The sequence below is a fragment of the Balaenoptera physalus genome (assembly GCF_965194825.1).
Source record: "Balaenoptera physalus genome assembly, chromosome: 3".
In the NCBI taxonomy this organism is placed as follows: Eukaryota; Metazoa; Chordata; class Mammalia; order Artiodactyla; family Balaenopteridae; genus Balaenoptera; species Balaenoptera physalus.
Genome location: NC_138890.1, coordinates 11,061,828 through 11,085,486, shown reverse-complemented (window position 1 = coordinate 11,085,486; position 23,659 = coordinate 11,061,828). Strand labels below are relative to the sequence as shown.

The following is a 23,659-nucleotide window of genomic DNA, read 5'->3' as shown; positions in this document are numbered from 1 at the left end:
TCCACCTCATATTCTAAGTAAGGAAACTGAGACGTTCATAGATTGGATATTTATATTAACAAAGGATAAGGATATAAGATATTGGCAGATATATCTCTTAGATTAAGAATTTAGAGATTTTTGTAGAATACTAAGACATTATGTCCACTGATACTGAGACAATGTGGTTTTTTTTTTGTTTTTGTTTTTTTTATTAATTAATTAATTTATTTTTGGCTGCGTAGGGTCTTCGTTTCTGTGCGAGGGCTTTCTCTAGTTGTGGCAAGCGGGGACCACTCTTCATCGTGGTGCGCGGGCCTCTCACTATAGTGGCCTCTCTCGCTGCGGAGCACAGGGTCCAGACGCGCAGGCTCAGCAGTTGTGGCTCACGGGCCCAGTTGCTCCCCGGCATGTGGGATCTTCCCACACCAGGGCTTGAACCCGTGTCCCCTGCATTAGCAGGCAGATTCTCAACCACTGCGCCACCAGGGAAGCCCAGAGACAATGTGTTTCTTAGTCATCATTTTCTATTGCCGTGACGAAGCGAGGTGGTAGTCAGTAGTTGTACAAAGGGAAAAAGATAACTTTACAAACTCTCAATTTATATACCCAGGGAAATTCATCATTCATGTTATTTAAGCTAACTGGATGCAGTTTATCAGCTACACTGAGGAATGGTGAAGTGTCTATACAATTAACATGTTAGTTTCTGTCATGAGCTCCCTGTTGTTCAAGTGAGTTAATGGTCAGCACTCAACTAGGCACTTAGAGTCCATTATAAATCTGGACTAAACGTTTATCTGTGGCATCTTTATTCTTCTTTGGTGCCCTTAGGCAGAATTAGCTCTCTTATGTTTTGATAAATTCAAGTATTAAACAGGGCTAAGGTTTCACAAGTTCTTTGGCCTAAACATGGGGGTAAGGAGGACCAATGAGCTGGAGTACTTCTAGATTTGAGAATGGTCAGATTGAGGAAGAAGAGTCTTATACCAGAGGTGAAAGAAGACTGATTAGAATTACCTATTTTTAAACATTCCGACCCTTTTCAATGTTCTAAAGTGATCATGAAGTACATGGGTATGCTAGGAAGTAAGGGAGTCAACCAAGAATATTCTGTAAGAGTTTGTGGATGGCAATAAAGAGGCAAGGAAGATAGAGAACAGACTAGAAAAGGCTTCGGTTGGCCATAATGAAGTCAGAAGGAGAAGGAGAAGAAGAATGACAGATGCAATGGGAAAGAGAAAGCAAGAATAGAGAAGCAAAAGGGAAAGTAGAAAAATGAGACAAATTTGGAGAAGGAAATGAGGAAGAAAACTGGGTGAAAGAGGGAAGCACTGATGGTAGACCACATGACACTCAAAACTTAACACGATGGGGCTTCCCTGGTGGCGCAGTGGTTGAGAATCTGCCTGCCAATGCAGGGGACACGGGTTCGAGCCCTGGTCCGGGAAGATCCCGCAGGTCACGGAGCAAATGGGCCCGTGAGCCACAATTACTGAGCCTGCGCGTCTGGACCCTGTGCTCCGCAGAGAGAGAGGCCGCGATAGTGAGAGGCCCGCGCACCGCGATGAAGAGTGGCCCCCGCTTGCCACAACTAGAGAAAGCCCTCGCAGAGAAACGAAGATCCAACACAGCCATAAATAAATAAATAAATAAATAAATAAAATTAAAAAAAAAAAACTTAACACGATGCACATTTAAGGTGTGCCACCAATGGCCATGGTCATTACCCTCAAATAGTTTACAATATGTGTTTCAAAGACATTTATAAATTGAAAATGCCATTAAAATAAGTGCCAGGGTAAAAGTATTCATGGAATTGTATGGGAGAATAAAAAGTCTCCCGTCAAAGAGCCTTCTGAGACATAGGAAAAAAAAGAAAAACCTAAAAAGCATAAGACTCTTCCTATTTTCATTTCCAATGATACATCCCCATCTTGATGATCAATCAGCGATTTAAATGTCAACTATAAACCCAGTATTTTATTAGCTGCTATGCAGTATACTGGAGCAATAGAAGAGAGAGGACCTCAAACCCTCTGTTCCCTCAAACTGAAAGGCAGGCTTCCTGACCCCTCCAGACCACTACTGGACACAGGGAACACACACTAATGTTTCAGGACCCCAACCAACAGTCACCTGCTTTGTGATGACTTCCGTGACACACCCCCACTAACACCACTGACTCTGCTGCTCCTACGGGACATTACATATATTTCCTATTTTAACACATACCACAGTGCAGTATAATTATGATTGCAGATACATGTTCTAACAATTTAAAGAGAATGATGACTTTTTTGCTCTTTACATCTTGCTATTTCCCTTCTCATAATATTTCTTGAAGAGAAACCATAAAAATATAAACAAACACAAAAAACAGAAATTATACAAAATGTGTGCTTTGCGGCTTAACACAAACTTAAGTAAAATTCGTTCTGACAGCATCCAGCATGACAAACTTCCATGGTACAAATGAGAATGGACCAAGGTTTGAGCAGGTACAGGAGACAATCCAGGCATGAACAACACCAAGAAAAGGTAGACAGGAAGTAACATGGTGTGTAGGAAATCACGAGACCAGTCTGATGGGAAGAGACTTAAACAAGACTGAAACTCACTTTCTAAACCTCCATCTCCAATTGGACAATTCGCAAGACACAGGTGCACCAAAGTGGCCTATTTATTCAATCCCTTTAATGGGGAGAACAGTTTAAAATTTTACCCGTTTAGTTTGCCCCAAAAGCAACTATCAAATGTTGGCAGGACACAATGAAGGCTTACCTTTGTTAACATAGTTAAGTCTCTCTCTCTCAGAACTAGCCCATTTAGCTCCAGGTTCCTTATTGCACCCGACGCACTTACACAGCATTCGTGAGCTTTACACAACTGGAAGGTCACATCTTTGTTTCTTATTGCAGGAACACAACTTCTGGAAACTTTATTTCTGTCACAACCTAAAGCAAAATTATTGTAAAATGAGTGATTTAAACCGTACATTTTATCATCATTAAAAAGCATCTAAAAAGGAAAAAAAGCATCTGCTCTGTGCTAAGGATTAGAAACGACTCCTGCCCTTAAAGCCTCGTTAAGGAGGGACATGTATAAACTCAAAATTTCAATCACATGAGATAAAGAACCATAACCTTTATGCACAGAGGTTCCTATGGCGGCAAAAAGTTATATCTAAGTGATGGCTTCATGATAACCCTGAAGTACAATCGAGAAAGCTGAGGCTCTGCAGAGGTGGAGGAGGAGGTGCAGTAACTGCAGAGGGAGCACCTCTGCACAGACACTCAAGCCTGACACCTGCTGGGCACTGTAAATACTGCAGGTGGGGATGACTAAACGCCGGGGGGTCCAAGTGTGAGAAGGGACAGAAAATAGAGATGTTGGTCGAAGCAAGCCTGGGAGAGAGCATGGCTTGTATCCCACAGGTGATGAGCCCTGGGGCTACCACAGGCTGAGTAAGGGTGCCTCCGCTGATTAGAAAAAGGCGCCCCGCTGCTGAAGGACTGATTAGGTAAAGGGAGTGATCACAAAAAGCTCCCCTTCCTCAGGGCCAAAGAGCCCCAGGAGGCTTGGCCAAGCACAGTTCAGACTACACGCCTCTGGGCAGAGCACACGCTGGGCGGCTAGTACGCACTAACTCTGTGTGGGCAAGTCATTAGCAGCATTATTTTAGGCGTATCTTTTTATGTTAGAAGATCACTCAACCCGAGTAGGCAGATGAACTTAGAGGAACTGAGTCCAGGGGCCGCGAAACCACCCAGGAGCTTCTGCCATAGTCCGGGCAAAATGTAATGTGGATGAAGAAGCAAATTTACGAGGAGGCCAAAATCTACAAGCTAGACCCACTGGATGAAAAACACAAAGAAAGTTCAGTGAAGGAACTCTGAAGAGAATGGGCTCTGCAATAAATTTTTCTTACAATCAAGGTAAAATATTAGGCAACATTAAGTACAGTGGCCTTTAAGGTCCCTTCCAGCTCTAATTTCTTTTGATTTCTAACTTATTACTCTGGTTAAGTAAAGTCCCTTCAGAGGGACAGAACAGTTCCTACACCTGAATGGGAAGCAAAGAATAATCTGACTTCTCTTCACCAGGGGATGAGTTGAACTGTCCTTGCAGAAGAGATAACACACGGTGTGAACCCCAGATCCTAGAAAAGGGCCAGGCACACAATAAGTATTCAGCTTTTTGAAAACAAATGAGCAATCATTTCCTCTCCTAGATCTTCACACCCTTCCTCTGCTGGCTACTTTCTTTCAGCTTATAAGCATCCTCAATATACCCACTGAAAAAGCTCTCACACCTATGACTCTTTGGACCTTCTTGTGGGTAACCTAAGTCTCTCCCATGCCTTCAAACACCTGTCCTCCCAGAAAGCCCAGATCTGTACCTTGGGCCCAGACCTGTCTACCAGGCCCCTCAAAAGCACTGAAGATGAAGTAAGATCCTCTCCCCAGCCCCAATCCCTTCCTACTGTGCTGTGTATCTCACAAAAAGATGCAGCTATAAACTGTCACCCACGCTTGCTGCCCTCCCTTTTCTAACTGGTCACCAGGCCCCACCCATTCCCTCTCGGATCTCCGAAATCCAGTCCAACCTTTTACAACTTAAGTGGGACCCTTAGATTACAATTCAGCCTGCACCCCATCAAGTGCTTTCCACATGGAGGTCCGAGTGAGTCTCTAAACCAGAAGTCCATCTCACTGTTGTTCAGCGTTTCCCACAGCCTTCAGGATAAACATTAAAACTTCTGACAGGACAAAGAAGGCCCTTTTCTGTTTGGCCCCAGTAGGTTTCCAGTATCAACGCTCATTTCTTTCCCAAAACCTGAGTTCCACTCGTGTACCTTAGTTTTGCCATATTTTCTTATATTTCTCAAACTTTGACACACACTGCTCCCTCCTGCCACCCCAGGAGCTTCTATATATCCTTAGAAAGGATGGCACCTCCTCCAAGAAGCCTGAACTCTCCCTTCCAAGATTCTGTGCTCTGCAAAGGGGAAGGGGGGGGAGGGATAAATTAGGAGTTTGGGATTAACATATACACACGACTGTATATAAAATAGGTAATCAACAAGGACCTAATGCATAGCACAGGGAACTCTACTCCATATCCTGCAATAACCTGCACGGGAAAAGAATCTGAAAAAGAATGGATATATGTATAACTGAATAACTGTGCTGTACACCTAAAACTAACACAATATTGTAAATCAAGTATACTCTAATATAAAATAAAATTTAAATTAAGAAAAAAAAAGATTCTGTGCTCTGCAGCACCAGAACTCACTTCTTCCAGAGCACTGACTACTGTGTCTGTGTTTACTTGCCGCCCAGTAGAAGGGGAGATGACCTAGGGCATAATAAGCATCGTCTCCAGCAGCCCTTGGTTCTGACAACTCATTCAAGTGCCAGGATACTTTACACACATAACCTGCTTAATTAATTCTAAGAACCCACAGAAAGAGTGGTTTTTAATGTCATTTTACAAGTGTGGGGATTGCAGTTCAAAAGTAACCTGGGCTTCCCTGGTAGCGCAGTGGTTGAGAGTCTGCCTGCTAATACAGGGGACATGGGTTCGAGCCCTGGTCTGGGAAGATCCAACATGCCGTGGAGCAACTAAGCCCGTGCACCACAGCTACTGAGACCGTGCACCTAGAGCCCATGCTCCACAACAAGAGAAGCCACCGCAATGAGAAGCCCGCACACCGCAACAAAGAGTAGCCCTCACTTGCTGCAAATAGAGAAAGCCCACGTGCAGCAACAAAGACCCAACGCAGCCAAAAGCATAAATTAATAAATAAAAATCAAAATTTTAAAAAACACAAAAACACCATCACAGAAATATCCAGAAAAATATTTCACCAAATAACTGGGCATGGTGGCCCAGACAAATTGACATGTAAAATTAACCACCTAAGCCATAGTTTTGCCATCTTTTACTGAGAAATCTGACTTATCTGAACTATTTTGATACCTAGAAGATACCTTCTAGAGGTAACACCCTCAGTTTTTGACATGGTAGGCAGCAGAGGGAAAGAGCCCATTTGCCCAGTCAGATGACACCTAAAAGGATAAAATGCTGTCTTCTCTCTCCAACCCATAAGGATGAATGCCAAAAACACATCACTTATATCTGCTTTAGCTAACATATGATAGGTCTGGAACAGACCTATGCTCCCAGCAAGTCTCATGAAATGCTGTTTCATTCAGGGGAGACTTTACTTGCTAAGATTAGAAGCAAAAGAGGGTGGTGGATGAAAAACTGCCCAAGGATATAAGTTCACGCAAGGGAGCAGGAGAGAGAATGGGTATCCGAAGATGTGCGCTCTGAGCCAACACTAATTCCACAGCATCAGGTTGTAATTCAGGGAGCCAAACTGCTGGGGTTCCCCCCCCCCTTTTTTTTTCCTCCAAAGAGGGACAAATCAAGCATACTGACAAAGGAAGAGCATTAGTCACCACAGATAAACTCCTTTTTAGAGGTGATACCGCAAGTGATTTGGCTCAGTGTAGACTATGATTTGGCTCCACAAACCATAAGCTAGAGCACTTCATGCCAGGTCCCTCCTCAAATATCCATGATAGGTAGAAATTCGGCATCAGTACTTTTTGAAATCTTCCCAGGTGATTGTAATATGCAACCAGGGCTGAGAATCTGGAGATGTAGAGAGAATTTAAATTGAACTTTAGTTAAACAGTAAAACAAGCTCTGACTCTACTGGCTGGAGCTAGACAAGGGATATGGATTTAGTGGGATGAGAAGATAAAGAACACCAGGGAGTAAATCAAATGCTTTACACCTGTGCTTAGCTAATTGTTACTCAGATAATTCAGACAATCTTACAGCACCTGAACCCTGAAATTCCTTAGCTCTGTTTTAAAAAAAGTAACTCTTCAAGTACCTGAACTCTGAGAATCACGTAAATCATAAAGAAAAAGAAGAAATCTTACTTTTTGAATTAGTTGATTTCATATATACTGTTTCACTTTCATGATATTAACTAGATATCTTTCTTTCCATTTTATGTTTGAGGAAAGTAAGGCTTTAAAAATCTCAGTAACTTTCTCAAGGTCACTTGTTAAGGGTGTGGTAGGCAGCATAATGGCTCCTAAAAATGCCCTCACCCTAATCCCTGGAACCTATTAATATGTTACGTTACATGGTAAAGAGGACTTTGCAGATATGACTGAAGTTATAGACCTTGAGATAGAAAGATTATCCTGGATTACCTCATGGAACAAATCTAATTGCATGAGTCCGTAAAAGCAGAAAATCATTCCCAACTGTAGAAAGAGAAAGAGAGAGATGTCCTAATAGAAGCAGAATCAGAGAGATGCAACATTTTGGGTTTTGTAGGTGGAGAAAGGGGACTCTGAGTCAAGGACTACAAGTGACCGCTGGAAGCTGATAAAGTCCAGGGAACAGAAACACCCCTAAGAGCCTCCAGAAAAGAATGTAGCTCTGCCAACACTTTTTTTTTTTTTAACCATCTTTATTGGAGTATAATTGCTTTACAATGGTGTGTTACTTTCTGCTTCATAACAAAGTGAATCAGCTATACATATTCATATATCCCCATATCTCCTCCCTCTTGCGTCTCCCTACCACCCTCCCTTCCCTAACCCACCCCTCTAGGTGGACACAAAGCACAGAGCTGATCTCCCTGTGCTTTGTGGCTGCTTCCCACTAGCTAGCTATTTTACATTTGGTAGTGTATATATGTCCAAGCCACTCTCTCACTTCATCCCAGATTACCCTTCCCCCTCCCTGTGTCCTCAAGTCCATTCTTTATGGCTGAGTCTTTATTCCTGTCCTGCCCCTAGGTTCTTCATAACCATTTTTTCTTTTTTTTTTTAGATTCCATAGATATGTGTTAGCATACGGTATTTGTTTTTCTCTTTCTGACTTACTTCACTCTGTATGACAGTCTCTAGGTCAATCCAGCTCACTACAAATAACTCAATTTCATTTCCGGCTGACTAATATCCCATTGTATATATGTGCCACATCTTTATCCATTCATCTGTCGATCCTGCCAACACTTTTACTTGACTCAATTGAGACCAATGTCAGACTTGTAAGGTAATAAATTTACGTTGTTTTGAGTCACTCAATTTGTGGTAATTCGTATGAAAGCAATAAAAAACAAATACAGAGGTCCTACAAGAGCCAGGCTACATATTTATAGTTAAGTATTTCTAAAATGAATTTAACCTTGTGATTGACAGCAGCAGCAGCTTCCAAGGGATCCCACCACACACCTGAGGCAAAAGCAGCCTAATAAAGAAGCAGTGACAGCAGCAGGTCACTGCCCCACACTTGGGGTAGAGGGGGATTTGATCAACTGTAGCAGCAGCATAGCCTGAATGGGAATGCATCCTCCTGGGGCACTAGTCCCATCAACATTAGTCTAATCTGCTAGCATCTGCTGTGCCAACAGGCCCAACATATACAAACCCTCCAACTCAGCAGCATTAAGTGAGCCAGGCTCAGTGTTTCCTGAAACTCATATCCAATGGCACTGGAAAGCCCAGATATCACCTACTGTTATGAAAACATAAAAAAACAATAACAGAAGACTGGGAACTTCAGAAAGAAAAGGGGAACAATGGAATGGGTGAAAACAAATGGGGTAAATATAAGAGACTATCATTAGCTTCATGAGTTTCTTAAATCCTATATGATGGTCAAAGCAAAAATTATGACACCATCTGATGTGGTTCTCAATGTATATAAAGGAAATACTACAGAAAATCATACTTTAAAACTGGGGACTATTAAGAGACCTAAATGGAAGTAAAATTTTGAAACTTCACTTGAAGTAATAAAACACTGATTCCAGTAGGCTATGATAAGTTACATATGTATACTGTAACGCCAAAAGCAACCACTAAGAAAACTATACAAACAGTATACACAAATGATTATAAGTAAATTAGATTAAAATGGACTTATTAAAAAATGTTTAAGTAACCCACAAGAAGGCAAAATAAGAGAAACATAGGATTCAGAAACTAAGGTAAAAGACAAAACAAAAAATAAAATGGTAGACCTAATCTTTAACATAGCAATAATTACATTAACTGCAAATGATCTAAGTAACCAAGTCAAAGACAGAGATTGGAAGAGTAGATGAAAAAAATCACAAGCATGATCCAACTATATACTGTCTATAAGAAGCTTACTTTAAACATCATGATATAGGTAGTTCAAAGTAAAAGGATGAAAAAGATATATCATATGAACATTAATCCGAAAAAGCAGGAATGGTTATATTAATATCAGATAAAGTAGATTTCAGAGCAAAGGAAATTATTAGGGGCAAAGAGGGTCATTACATAAAGATAACAGGAATAATCCACCTAGATGACCTAGTGATACTAAATGTGTGTGCACCAAACAAAAGAACTTCAAAACACATGAAGCAAACACCGAAAAAGGTAAAAGGAGAAAATTTTAAATCTACAATTATTATTTGAGACTTCAACACAGCAATTTATAGAACTACCAGAGAGAAAAATCAGCAAGGATATGGAAGAACTGAAAACATCATCAATCAACAGGATATAACTGACATTTAAAGAACACACTCAATAAAAGCAGAATACATATTCAAGTGTCCATGGAACATTCACTCATATACCATATACTGGGTGATAAAAAAACATTAGCAGATTTAAAAGAATTAAAATCATAGAGAGTCTGTTCTCTGGCCATAATGGAATCAGACTAGAAGTCAATAACAGAAAGACAACAGGAAAATCTTCAGTCACATGAAAACTAAACATCACAATTCCAAATAACTCATGGGTAAAAAGTCAAGGAAAAAATTTTAAATGCATAGAATAAAAGAAAATGGAGGCATAACAGACCAAAGTTTGTGGAATGAAGTGAAAGCAATGCTGAAAGGGAAGTTTATAGCACTAAATTGGGAAAGTAAATATTACAAAGCAATAATCTAATTTTCTATATTAAAATAGTAAAAACGGAAGAGGAAAAAACACTAAACAAACAGAAAGAAGGAAATAATAAAGATGAAACAAAAATCCATGAAACTGAAAACAGGAAAATAGGGGGGGAAAATCAATGAAACAAAAGGCTGGTTCTTTGAAATAAACAATCTTATCAATAAAGATGTAGCAAGACTGATCAAGATAAAAAGAGAGATGGCACAAATCACAGATATCAGAAATGCAACTGGGGATACCATGACATATCCTGCAGGTTAATAAGGGACAAGTTATTATGAACAAGTCTACACTATAAATTCAAAAATGTAGATGAAATGGACCCATGCTTCTACACCCAAAACTACCGAAACTCAGCCAAGATGAAATAGATAATCTCAATTTTCCTGTAACCATTAGAAACACTGATTTTTCATTTAAAAACGCCCAGAAGAAATATTCAGGCTTAGATGTTTCACTTTTACCCAAGACTTAAAGAATTAACACCAATTTTACATGACTTGATAAGAAACAGAAGTAGAGGGAACAGTTCCTAATTAATTTTATGAAGCCAGTATTACCTTGATACCAAAACCAGACAGGGATAGTATAGAAAGAAGAAAACTACAGACCAATATTTTTTATGAAATTGCCTGTAAAAATCCTCAGCCAAATATTAGCAAATTAAATCCAGAAATATATAAAAAGAATAATATACCATAACCAAATGGTATTTATTCCAGTTATGCAAAGTTGGTTAAATATTTGAAAATCAAATAATGTAATCCACCATATCCAATAGATTAAGGGGGAAAAGTCATGTAATCCTATCCATTAATGCAGAGAAAGCATTTGACAAAATCCAACCCCATTCATGATTTTTAAAAAAGAAGAAAGAAAACTCCAAGCAAACTAGGAATAGAAAAGGAACATACTGAAACTCATAAAGATGATCTACAACCTATACCGACATTATATTTAACTGTGAAAGACTGAATGCTTTCTCTGTAAGATCAGAAACAAGGCACCGATATCTGCCCTCACCACTTTTATTAAATATATTACTGGAGGTTCTAGTAAGAAAATAAAGCAAAAATAAAGAAATACATAAATTCAAAAGTTAAGTTTTTAAAAAGTTTATTTAAAAGATAAAAGGACTATTCCTACTATGTTGAATAGGAAGGAATATATCCTACTGAATGTTGAATAGTAATATATCCTATTATGTTGAATAAGGAAAAGTAAAACTGTCTACATCTGAAGATGAGATGACAATCTAAATGGAGAAAATACCAAGGAATCCACAAAAAGCTTGAGAAATAATATTAGTTTGTAAATGTTTTAGAGTACAAGATCAACACAATTTTATCAAATTATGTATTAATAACAAATGTGTAGAAGCTTAAATAAAAATATGTGATGCCATTTACAACTGACCTAAATAAATACTTAAATATAAGCCCAATAAGACATTTACAGGACCTCTACACTGAAAATGACAAAATGCTGATGAAGAAAATTTTTAAAGTCCCAAACAAATAGGGAGACATACCTTGTTCATGGATTAGAAAACACAACATAATAAAGATGTCAATTCTCCCCAAGTTAAGAGGCTTAACACAATTACTCTTAAAATGCCCTCAAGGTTTTTGTGGCTATAGACAGGCTTATTCTAAGACTTATATGGTAAGAAGAGGCTGAAGAATAGCTAAAACAATTTGTAAAGGAAGATTAAAATGGGAGGAATTAATCTACCCAATTTCAAGATTTTGCAGTAATGATGGAGGCTAGATACATAGATCAATGGAATGGAACAGAGAACCCAGAAAGAGACTGACATAAATACACTTAACTTGTTTTTGACAGCAGTGCAAAAGCTATCAAGGAAGAATAGACTTTTCAAAAAATGGTACTGAAACAGTTGGACATCCCTCGACAAAAACAAACAAATAAAAAATGAACCTTAACCTAAACCTTACACACCTTACACAAAAATTAAATCAAAGTGGATCATAATCTTAAATGTAAAAGCAGGACATTTTTACAAAAAAAAAAATAGGAGAAAATCTTTGGCATCTAGAACTAGGTGAATAATTCTTAGACTTGACACCGAAAGTATGATCAATAAAAGCAAAAACTGATAAACTGGATCTCATCAAAATGAGTTAAAAATGCTTCATAGAAGATCCTTTTAAGTGGATGAAAACTCAAATTACACAGTGGGAAAACATATTTGAAAATCCCATATGAGACAAATGACTTGTATCTATAATATACAAAGAACTCTCCAAACAACTTACAAAAATCCAACTAGAAAATAGGCAGAAGACAGGAACAGACATTTCATGGAAGAGAATATACACATGGCAAAGAAGCACATGAAAAGATGTTCAACGTCGTTAGCCATTAGGGAAATGCAAATTAAGACCATAATGACATATCAGAGAATAACTAAAATTAAAGTATAGTGACAACATCAAATGCTGGCGAGTACGTAGAAAAATTATATCACATCACTGGTGGGAATATAAAATGGTTTAGCCACTCTGAGAAACAGCTTGACAGTCTCTTTTAATCCTAAAAGTAGATTCACCCTACAATGCAGTAATTGTCCTCTTGAGCATTTATCCAAAAGAAACAAAAACTTAATGAAGTTCCCACAGAAACTTACACATAAATGTTCATAGCAGTTTTATTTATAATAGCCAAAAACTGGCAACTACCCAAATGTCTTTCAATGGGTGAATGTTGAAACAAATTGTGATAAAATCTTATGATAGAATACTACCGAGCAACAACAAGGAACAAATTATTAATATATGCAAAAATTGAAATGAACTTCAAGGGAATGATGCCGAGGGAAAAATTTTAAAAAGCCAGTCTCCGAAGATGAAGTAATTCATGATTATGTTTACATATTATTCTTAAAATAACAAAACTGTGGAGATGGAGAACAGATTAGAAGTTGCCAAGGGTTAGAGATGGGAGTAGAAGGTACAGCAGGGGAACTTTGTGAGGTTTTTGTGGTCCCAGTACAAATAATACAGCAATCTTGGTTTTAATCCCTAAAGATTTTTAAAAGCAATTCCTAATAAGAGGTGTCCAGATATTTAGCAATGGCAGCAGATTAGAGGTATCGCTCCCCAACATGACAACTTCGAAAGACATCTATACTATCAACACTAATTTAATGCATATGTTAATTTTAAAAAGGCCAGTCACAATACTTAAGTGGTACATATCTTAACGATATTATTCTGGGTATCCAGCTACACCAGATGGACTAGCAGGATCTTCTGTACATTCAATCTTATTTAAGACAGTAAATCTTATAATAAGACAGTTAAAAAAAGAAAAAGAAAAATAACAAACCTCAACTACAGTTGGATATTCTCATAGGAAGATAAGGTGAAAATATGTAGCAGCGGTTCAAACGCTTAAGCAGTGGCACCTAAATCTGGCTGCACATTAGAATCATCTGAAGCACTTTTCAAAAACCCTCACACCGACGGTTGGTCATCCTAGACCAATAAAATCATTTTAAATCTCCTCAGACGATGCCAATGTCTAGCCAGAACTGAGAACCAGCGGACTAAGCAGAAGGGGATGTTTCTACAAAGATCTCTTAACAATAAGTCCTTTCACCCAATCAGATTTACCTCCCCGCAAAGGGGTAAAGAAGGCTAGATGTTGTCCATACTTGCTTAGCTTTAATTAGCACTTGTGACTTGCCCAAAACCTACATCTTGTTTCCCCTAAATTTCAGGTTATTCCCTAAGCTTTTCAAACCCAGGGCTAAGGGGTTTGCCAGGATGAGATTTTAAGTGCTCACACAGGGGAAGTCCCTGGCAAACCAGGACAGCGGTCACTCTACACTGAAATGTAAAGCATCCTAAATAACCCTGCCACTGCTCCCAGATATTAGTCTGTGCCAACCAGTGGAGAAAAGGCATTCTCCATTACTACCACGGCAAACGCTCCTGTACTTGCCTTGGCCAGTCCCTATCTTTTGCAGGCGCCACTCCCCTTCACCTGCTGGTGGACGCTTTGGTCAGCTGACAATGCAGATATTTTCAAACTTTAAGGTGAATAAAAATCATCTGGAGGGCCTGTTATAACAGAGATCACTGAGCCCCACCAGAGTTGCTGATTCCATAGGGCTGGGACCGGGCCCTAAAACTTGAATATCTAACACATTATCAGGGGACGCTGGTAAAGCTGGTCAGGTAAAGTCTGGTAAAGCCGGTCAGGAAAAAGAAACCCGACGTGTCAGATCATGAAGTACGGAAGGGCAAGCCCGCCGGCAGTCCAGGCCCGGGGGGACCGGGGTCCCCAGCCCTACAGAGCCAACGGCAGCCCGGCTCGGGCGCCCCTCGGAAGCACGGGGTCCCCGCGGCCGAGTCTGCGCCCCCGGCCGGCCCCGGCTCCCCTCTGCCCACTCTGCGCGCGGGGGCTGGAACGGCCGCGGAGAACCACGGCGGGGTGGGAAGGGGGCCTCCAAAGAGGGTCTGGCGACTCGAGTCGCTCCGTTTCTCGGTGGGCTCAGCGCACGCCGTGGGGGAAGAGGGGCGGGGGTCCGGGAAGAGGGGACGGGCGGCACTCACGTAGACCGGCAGCGGCCACGGGTAGACGGCGGGCTCGGCCCCCACGGGCGACTCCAGCCTCAGCTTCTCCCCCATGTCTTCGCGCGCGGCCCCCGCACCAGGCTAGTCTGGCGGTTAGGGGAGGGGCGGGGCGCCGCCGGCGGGGGCGGGACAGGCGGGCGGGCCGGCGGGAGGCTGAGGGGAGGGGGCCTGGCCTGGGCCTCAGCCGGCGCCGCCGCCGCCGCCGCCGCCGCCGCGCTCCCGTCCGGCCCCCGGCTCCCTCTTTGTGGTCACCGGCCCGGGGCCTCCAGCGCTGCTGCCAACTCCGGCCGGTGTGAGGCGAGCACAACGAGCCGGGGCCGAGCTGAACCACTCACTCGTGGCGAGCGCCGCCCGCCCCGTGGACACGCCCCCTCCCACGCACGCACGCACGTCTTCGGCTGCCCCCGGCCACTCCCACCGGCCCGAAGTGGGGACCCGGGGAGACCCCTTGGGGCCCTGGGTGGAGGGTTCGACTCCCGCCCTTGACGTACCGTGGCACCCCCCCCCCCCCACCACCAATAATAAGACTATAATTCCTCATTAAGTATGACAGCCGGAATCCTGGCTTCTGTTCAAAAAAATGCCGTGTATTTAGCCTATGCTAGGCACCAGACCCTGGATGCTCAGTACTGGCAAAAAAGGAAATGCCCTGCCCTCATGGCGCTGCCATTTTAATTGGAATAGTAGTGACAATGGTCAAGGGAGAAAATAAAGTGTCATCATCGCCACGGGGATGGTTAATCTCATGTGCGCACTGCGTGGGGCCCCGGCAGCCACAAACATTATTCCAGATGTGGCCAGGAAGGTATTTTTCAGAAGAGATGAACACTGAAATTGGTCCACTTTGAGTAAAGGAGATTGTCAATGCCGCGGCGTGGGTGGGCCTCGTCCATCAGTTGAAGGACTGGAGAGAAAAATGAGGTTCCGTAGAAAGAGGGAACTGTTCCTCCAATGGCCTTGGGACATCAGCTCTTGCCTGTGTCTCCAGCCCAGAGTCCTGCCCTGACTTGCCTGCCTCACGGTCACATGAGTCAACTCCTTAAAACAAAACTATATATGTAAAAATACTGAATGTATACAAGCCTATTAATTTGTATATGTGTGTATACATATTATATATATATGTATACACATATGTTTATATGTGCGTGCGTTTGTAGTATATGTGTAAGTACTATATACAGTATACATACAAGCCTATATATTTGTGTGTATATATTGTATACATGAATGTCTGTGTATATATATAGAATACATATTATAAATGTGAACATGCTGTATATATACACACACCCATATATTAATATATGGGTGTGTGTATATATACAGTATATGTACACTGTATGTATGTATGTATACAGTGTATATTTATATATAGGTGTGTATATATGTTGTATACCTGTATGTGTATATGTTTCTAGGTATTATATGTATATCTGTATATACTATTATATACACACTTGCGTATGTATTTATATGTGTATGTACATGCGCATATTTACATATAGGTGTGTATGTGTGTGTATACATTGTATATATGTATGTGTCTATATCTTATATATATATGATATATGTATGTATATATACGATGAATTTATATATCCAGTACATATATATTTTTATGCTATGTGCTTTTATATGTAGGTGTATATGTGTGTCCATATGTATATACGTGTATGTATTGCATATATTATATGTGTATGTATGTATACTGTCTATATACACACCTAAATATCTTTGTATGTGTGTATATATGTATGATATATATGTACCTAGGTGTGTATATTGCATGTGTTATACGTATATGTACATACTGTATATATACAAACTATGCATTTTATATGTGTGTATGTATAGTGTATATGTCTGTGTGTATTGTATCTATTATGTGTATATGTGTGTATACATACTGTATATATACAAACTATGCATTTTATATGTGTGTATATATGTATGTGTGTATTGTATATACTATATGTGTGTATGCATACGGCATATATACACAGCTGTCTATTTTTGTATGCGTGTACATATGTACGTGTGTGTGTATATACACACACACACCCTATGGATTCTGTTTGTCTGGAGAACCCTCACTGATACGGACACTTATGACAATTGAGTAGCTGCTCTTCGCCAGCCAGGGAGCCAAAGGCTTGTCCTTTCGGTGTCTGCCTTAAGTGTCACAAGTCCCGGGAGGGAAGGTGATGCGGCTCCTACCAGTTGAGGTGCCTCAGGGTCGGAGAGGTGCACAGGGCGGGGGGCTGGAGCCTGGTGGAGCCCAGGTGGAGTTCTAGCAGCAGTACAGCCTAGCAGTCCCACTTCCCCGGGTGCTTCTCACAAAGACGCCGAGGGAGCGACGGGATCTGAAGGAGGGGATGAGGAAGCTTCCGTGGGTCCGCAAGCCCAGACCACGGCTGACTCGTCAAGGGTGTTAGAGGTCAGGACTGTGGTTACCCTGGGGGTGGGCTTACACAGAGCCATTCACATTCTGAAAAAGTATCCATTCTGCTCTTGTTTGTATGTTTACCCCCCTCCCCCAAACCTTTTAAAAACAGATTCTCTTGGTTGCTGGGAACACACACGGGGAAGTTGTGTGTGAGGGGGTGTGATCCAGGGGACAGGGAGGAGAAGCCCCTCACTCGTAGGGCCAGGAGTGGCTCAGCTTTGTGAGCTGAGGATGGCCCACGAGGTCCCAGAGAGAAGGGTCCCTGCTCCGTCGCTGCTCTGTGCACCCCATTCCCAGCCTGAGAAGCCCAGAGCCACCACCCCCCAACACACACACACCAGGGAGGAGAGCCAGTCACCCTGGCTCCCAGGCTCCGGCTCCAAGGCTCCCGGCACTAGGAGCTATTTTCAGCTTTCATGCCCTAGGACACGGCCAGAGCTATTGTCTCCGGAAACTCTCTGTCTCTCGCCTGCCCTCCCTCCCTCCTCCGCTTCTTCCCCCTCCCGCTCCATCTGTCCTCCCCTCCACCCTGCATTTCTACACAGGATGGCTCACAGAAAGCTGCTCCCCGCGCCCACCTGCCACCATTCGATGGATGTCAAAGCAAGCCCTGGGGACTTCCCTGGAGGTCCAGTGATTAAGACTCCGAGCTTCCACTGCTAGGGGCGCGGGTTCGATCCCTGGTCAGGGAAATAAGATCCCACATGCCGCACGGCACGGCCAAAAAAAATAAATGAATAAAAAATAAAGTTATAGTGATGAAACAGCCCTAGTGGTGCAAGGATGGGACGTATAGCTCCATTGTATAGAATAAAGGTCCGGAAACAGATACATGAGAACTTGATATGACAGAAAGTGGGGAAATTAAGGAGTTTTCAATAAATGGCATTAGGACAATTGCATATCCATGTGGGAAAAAGTAAATTAGAAAAAAAAAAAGCAAGCCCTGGTCAGGTGTGACCTTGGGCCCAGGGCCATTGGCACACGTTGTCATGTGGGACGTTCTTCCTTCGACTCCTCCCTCCCTCCTGTGTCACTGTCACTTCCTCCAGAACCTTCCTGGACTCCCCTACACAAGCCCGGGGTGTGCCCTCACCCGCCCTGGATCACCAGAATTCCAATCCCGGCCCACCCTTCCCCGCCAGGTAAAGAACTGTGCATGGTCAATAAGACCGTAGAGGTCATTGGCCATTGCTACTGCAGCTGGAATTGTTACTGTGTTTAGATAGGGTGACCAACACCCGCCCCCAGTTTGCCCAGGACCGCTCAGGTTTGAGCGCTGGAACTGTGGGGAAACCCTCAGTCGCGGGGAACCCCAGAAGGCTGGTCAGCCTATTTAGGACGGATCTCTCACTTGATCTCCCAACCCCCGAGAGCTAGAAAGGGCATCTCCCCCCTCCTTCCATTGTAACCTTCATTCATTCATCCACTCATCCCTTTATTCAGCTCCTTTATTCAGCAAGTATTTAGGAAGCATCTACTACACAGCAGACACTCTTCTAGGTGCTGGGGACATAACCGCATCCCTGTCCTCAAAGAGCTCACGTTCTAGCGAGGGCAGCAAACAGTAAACTGAGAAGGTGTGATTTATTACATGGGGATGAGAGAGGGGTCTCGGAGACCACTGCAGGGCAGGGGAGGTGGGAGAGGAAAGGGGCAGTTCTAAATGCAGGCACTGACGGGATTGGGGCAGACCTTGCCCTGGGCCAGGCTGGTTGCTTCAACACAACTGTCCTCGCCCAGGGCCATCCTGCTCCCGCCTCACCCAGTTCTTCCGTGATGTGTGGGGAAAATCTGTGGTTGTCACAACTGGGGGGGAGGGGCCCCTGGAATCAAATGGGTGCGGCCAGGGATGCTGCTAAACCCCACACAGTGCCCAGGAGGGGCCCTCAGCAGAGGGTGACCCGCCCCGAATAACCCCAGTGCCGCGGGGGAGGCCCTGCACTAATATGATTCAGACCCGCTGGTGCCCCCACCCAGCTTCCTGCACAGGCAGGGACTCTAACCGGGTCACCTCTGTATCCCGAGGTGACCTAGAGTGGGGCAGCCAGGAGGGCTGAGATGAGTATCGGGGGTGAAATGACAAATCTCTGTGCCCACTCTCCCCGCCGCACCCCAGGGGCGATGGCCTCTATCTCCTCCCTGTGCAGGTAGCTTTTCCCTGAGCCATTTCTTCTTGTCAAGGTCCCTGTCGCAGGTTGGGTTCCCCGAAGATGACGTTGAGAGCAAGGATTGGAGTGCAGGTGGTTGATGTGAGACGTGCAGGAACAGATACAGCTGCCATAGGGTCCCGCAGTTCCACTCCTGGGCATAGATCCGGAGAAAACTCTAATTCAAAACTATACATACACCCCTGGAATTTCCCTGGTGGTCCAGTGGTTAAGACTCTGTGCTTCCAGTGCCGGGGGCATGGGTTCCATCTCTGGTCAGGGAACTAAGATCTCACATGCCATGTGACAATAAAAGAAGAAAGAAAGAAAAAAGAAAGAGAGAAACAGAGAAACAGAGAGAGACAAAGAAAGAAAGAGAGAAAGAGAGAGAAAGAAAGAAAGGAAGAAAGAAAGAAAGAAGAAAGAAAGAAAGAAAAGATACATGCACCCCAATGTTCATTGCAGCACTATTTACAATAGCCAAGACATGGAAGTTGCCTAAATGTCCACTGATGGATGAATGGATAAAGAAGATGTGGTACATATATACAGTGGAATATTATTCAGCCATAAAAAGAATGAAATAATGCTATTTGCAGCAACGTGGATGGACCTATAAAACATAACTCTTGTCTATAAGGAGTTTACAGTTTAGGGGGGTTGAGGGCACTCAATGACTCAACGGGGATGAGCCTGATGCAGGTGGCTACAAGGTCACCCTTGGATAAACTCTGCTTTAGGAAAGACCAGCCTACTCTTATTCTGGTAAACTCTTCAATGCGGTGTCCAATAAACCTGAATATCAAGCTCAAATGCCACTTGAGAAATGTTTCCGGGGGTGCTAACAGCAAACAAGTTAATATGATTCCTACACACTTGACACAACTCACCAGAGGTCTTGAATTCAGTGAGCATATTGACCTCCTTTAAGAAAGATCACCATTGAAACTTCGAATGCTAAGTTCTAAGAGAATGAAGTAAGTAATAAGTGATATTCAGCTTCAGAGGTGGGAGAGAAAAGAGGTCTCACCTTGAGTAGAACATGTTGTTGGATTCTCCAAAGTGGCAAACAATAAGGAGAACACTAACCAACTAAGACTCTGAATAAGTTGAGAATTAAGATGAAAGCCTAAGATGGAGGTCAAAAGGTCCCCTAGATTGAAGGATACACTTAGGCTGAAAGGGAAACGATTGGAAAAGATGTAGAAAATGCTAAATATTTCACAAAAAATTTATTAGAACTAATAAAACAACTTAGCAAAGTTTGTTTGCAGAATATGAAATCAACATATACGCATCACTTGCATTTCTGCACATTAGCAATGAACAATCCGAAAAAGAAATTAGGAGAACAATTCCATTTACAATAGCATCAAAAAGAATAAAATACTTAGGAATAAGCTTAACCAAAGACATGAAAGACTTGTACACTGAAAACTACAGTGTTACTGAAAGAAATTAAGGAAGACATAAATAAATGGAAAGACATCTCATGTTCATGAACTATTGTTAACATGTCCATATTACACAAAGCTATCTACAGATTTAATACAATGCCTATCAAAATCCCCTATTTTTGCAGAAATAGAAGAAACGACTCCAAAATTGATATGGAACCACAAAGGACCCTCAATAACCAAAGCAAACTTGAAGACCTCACATTTTCTTTTGAAATGAAGTTTTCTTGTTACTGTGGGTTAAAAATCCAAAGTCCTAAATGTCCATAAATTATCCTCCTAAATTTACATTTTAGTTCATTCTTAGTGACAGGGCTTTCAGTGCCTGAGTGGCATTGAGGGCTCCTTCAATATCTCTAGCTTGGACTTCTGTCACTGACATGGTGTGGGTATCTCAGAGCCTTGGCTCTTTTACCAGTTGATCAAGTCCCGCATGAGCCATGCTCAGAAGGGCCCCACGCTTGCTTGCTTTCATGCTCTGCTATTGCTGTCTTGAAATTCTTAATGATTTTATCTCTGAACTTACGTTTTGTAAGTAAAATTTATGGGACAATAAAATATACGCATGAGCAGAGGAGACATGTGCAATATGTGTGTCTGCCACCATTCCTGCTGCCCCATTCCCATCTAGTTTTCACCCTGCTTATGGCGTGCTTTCCATGACATGCTTATTTCGTACCCATTTGGAGTCTTACTGAGTTCCACCAGAATTCTGTGCTACTGGTCACATCCAAGACTAAGTGAAGGTGTTAACAGCTCCGGGAGGCCACGCTTTCCATCTGAATCGGAACTTACTTCTAACACAGAAAGAAAGCAGTTGTTTTTTAAGAAACAAGAATGTCCAAGGAATCTTATCATATCCTTTCTTACTCGTGTTACTTCCCAATATTAGCCAAACGCTTCGGCTGAAAAAGATGAAAAAGAGAAGAGAGAACAACCCATAGAACCCATTTAGGGCTCACCCTAATCCAGTATGATGTCATCTTATCTCGATTCTATCTGAAAAAAGAATTTACTTGGGCACATTCACAGGTTCCAGGTGAACATGAATTTGGGAAGGACACTATGCACCCCAGTGCAAATACTTTCAACAACACTTTTTCTTTGCAGTTTGAACAAGAGGCACTATATTTCATTTTGCACTGGAGCCCACACATTATGTCACTTTTTACTGTTAGAGCCAATGTTGGAAAAAGGGGCTTCATGAGACAGTCAAGTGAGTCTGTCAACTGAATTCTAGAATTATCCAGACTTACACACTTTGTTGCAGCAAGTTGGTTCCAGGCAAACCCATGTGAAAGGGGCATGTCCACAGTGGAGCAGAGAACTTTTGTCTCTCTATCACCAGACTCACTCCCAAGAGGAAGGAAAGAAGAGCTTAGCAAAGCATGGCCAGTTATTCTTCCTAACTTTGCCAGTCAAGTAGGTCACCTCACCCAACCAGTGTCAGTGAATATAAGAGCAGGGAGGTTAAAAGTTATACTAATCAAATTCCCTTCACATGGAGGTACCATTAGGAATGAGAAGGGAGATTGTCACTAATGCTTCCCTGTTTTTTTCAATCTCTTAACCCACTCAACTATGCCTTTAAACCTGTAATTAACGGAATATCACTCTCCCTTCAGGAAAAAGAAGAGACCTTTATCAGGCCAGTCCTGCTCACACTTTTATGGGGCTACTCATTTGAGTGGCCTCCGGGAACTGCTGGTGGACGACTTAGAGTTTCATCCCAGAAGTCTCTGATATGGGCGAGAAATTGCATTAATTTAAATTAACTCCAGGGCTACTCATATCCAATGATCAGAAACAACTTTTTGTTCGACCAGCCATCCACAGCACAGCTAACCACAGAAAGCTGATGAGGTTAAATGACACACTAAGGTTAAATACATAAAAGCATCCAGTAATACAATTCAGAAATCATCAATCATCAATCAAAGGTGAAAGTACACCTTTGCCGGTATCAAATTCTTCACAGAGAAATTAAAAGGGCACACATTAAACGCTCTTATGAATTAAGGTCCCAAAGTATTAAAGCCCAATTTTGAAATCAAGTGTCCTTGTTACTGTGGGTTAAAAATCCAAAGTCCTAAATGTCCATAAACAATCCTCCCAAATGTACATTTGGTTCATTCTCAGGGACAGGGCTTTAATTGCCTGAATGGGACTGAGGGCTCCTTCAGTATCTGTAGCTTGGACTTCTGTCACTGACACGGGTGTGGGTCTCTTAGGGCCTTGGCTGTTTTATCAGTTTATCAAGTCCCTCGTGAACCATGCTTTTAAAGAGTCTAAAGAGTTCCTAAGATACAATTTGATTTTACAGCACTATCCCCCAAATTTAAAAACAATCTCAAAAGCAAGCCAATCCCCCACTCCTAGAAGAGTGAAACTAGGCACATTTTTGTTCCCAGAATCCAGTACAGAATTCGACCAAAGAACATAGCAGAAACTCAATGGCATCTGAGAGAAAGATAAAGTCTCTTTCGTTTCAGCCTCACTAGGATGTCCATTAGTCTATGCCATTTATTTGAAATTTCTGACCTGCCAACTTCGAACCAGGAGGAATCGTTTAGCCTCACGTTGATTTGTCACTATGAATTTGCCATGTGCAGTGCACAGCCCTGAGCATCTGTCACACGTGGACTCTTGAGTTATCCCTCCTCCTTGATGACTTTGTGGTTCACACTGCAGTACTGAACTGATTATGGCTTCTGTCGAGTGACATTACACCTCCAGTTCTGATGTGTAGATTTGACAATCCTATGCCGCCACGGCCATTTTCACTGCCTCCTGCTATGGAACTGCATAGACCAAAGGCGGCTGCCTTTAAGAGAACACTTCTTTCTCCAACATAATTGACAAATCCAGTGTCAGCTTGGGTCCACATGTAAAGGGAGTCACTTGAGCCTACGGTAGACCATACGTGTCAATGCCGACAAGTTCTACAAAACATGTTTTCCTTACAATTGAGTCTTTGTCTCAGTCAAGCCTGCTTGGGAAAAACTCTACCTGAAGAGTAAGGCAAGGTGGACGGCTG

General features: G+C 42.3%; 1 protein-coding gene across 6 annotated transcripts in view; it reads right to left on the bottom strand.

Moving 5' to 3' along the window:
• The window catches only part of LOC309658679 (olfactory receptor 10H1-like), a 119,838-nt gene extending 104,898 nt beyond the window's left edge, over positions 1-14,940 (bottom strand). For 3 of the 6 annotated variants that reach the window (XR_014262366.1, XR_014262367.1, XM_082457527.1), the window contains exon 1: positions 14,546-14,940. The gene's annotated coding sequence lies outside the window, so the exon portion shown is untranslated. Of the gene's footprint in view, positions 1-2,232; positions 2,937-3,278; positions 4,981-14,545 lie in introns of those variants that run through there. The other 3 variants (XR_014262368.1, XR_014262369.1, XR_014262370.1) reach the window with 3 other exon arrangements.
• Positions 14,941-23,659: the final 8,719 nt, after the last annotated feature.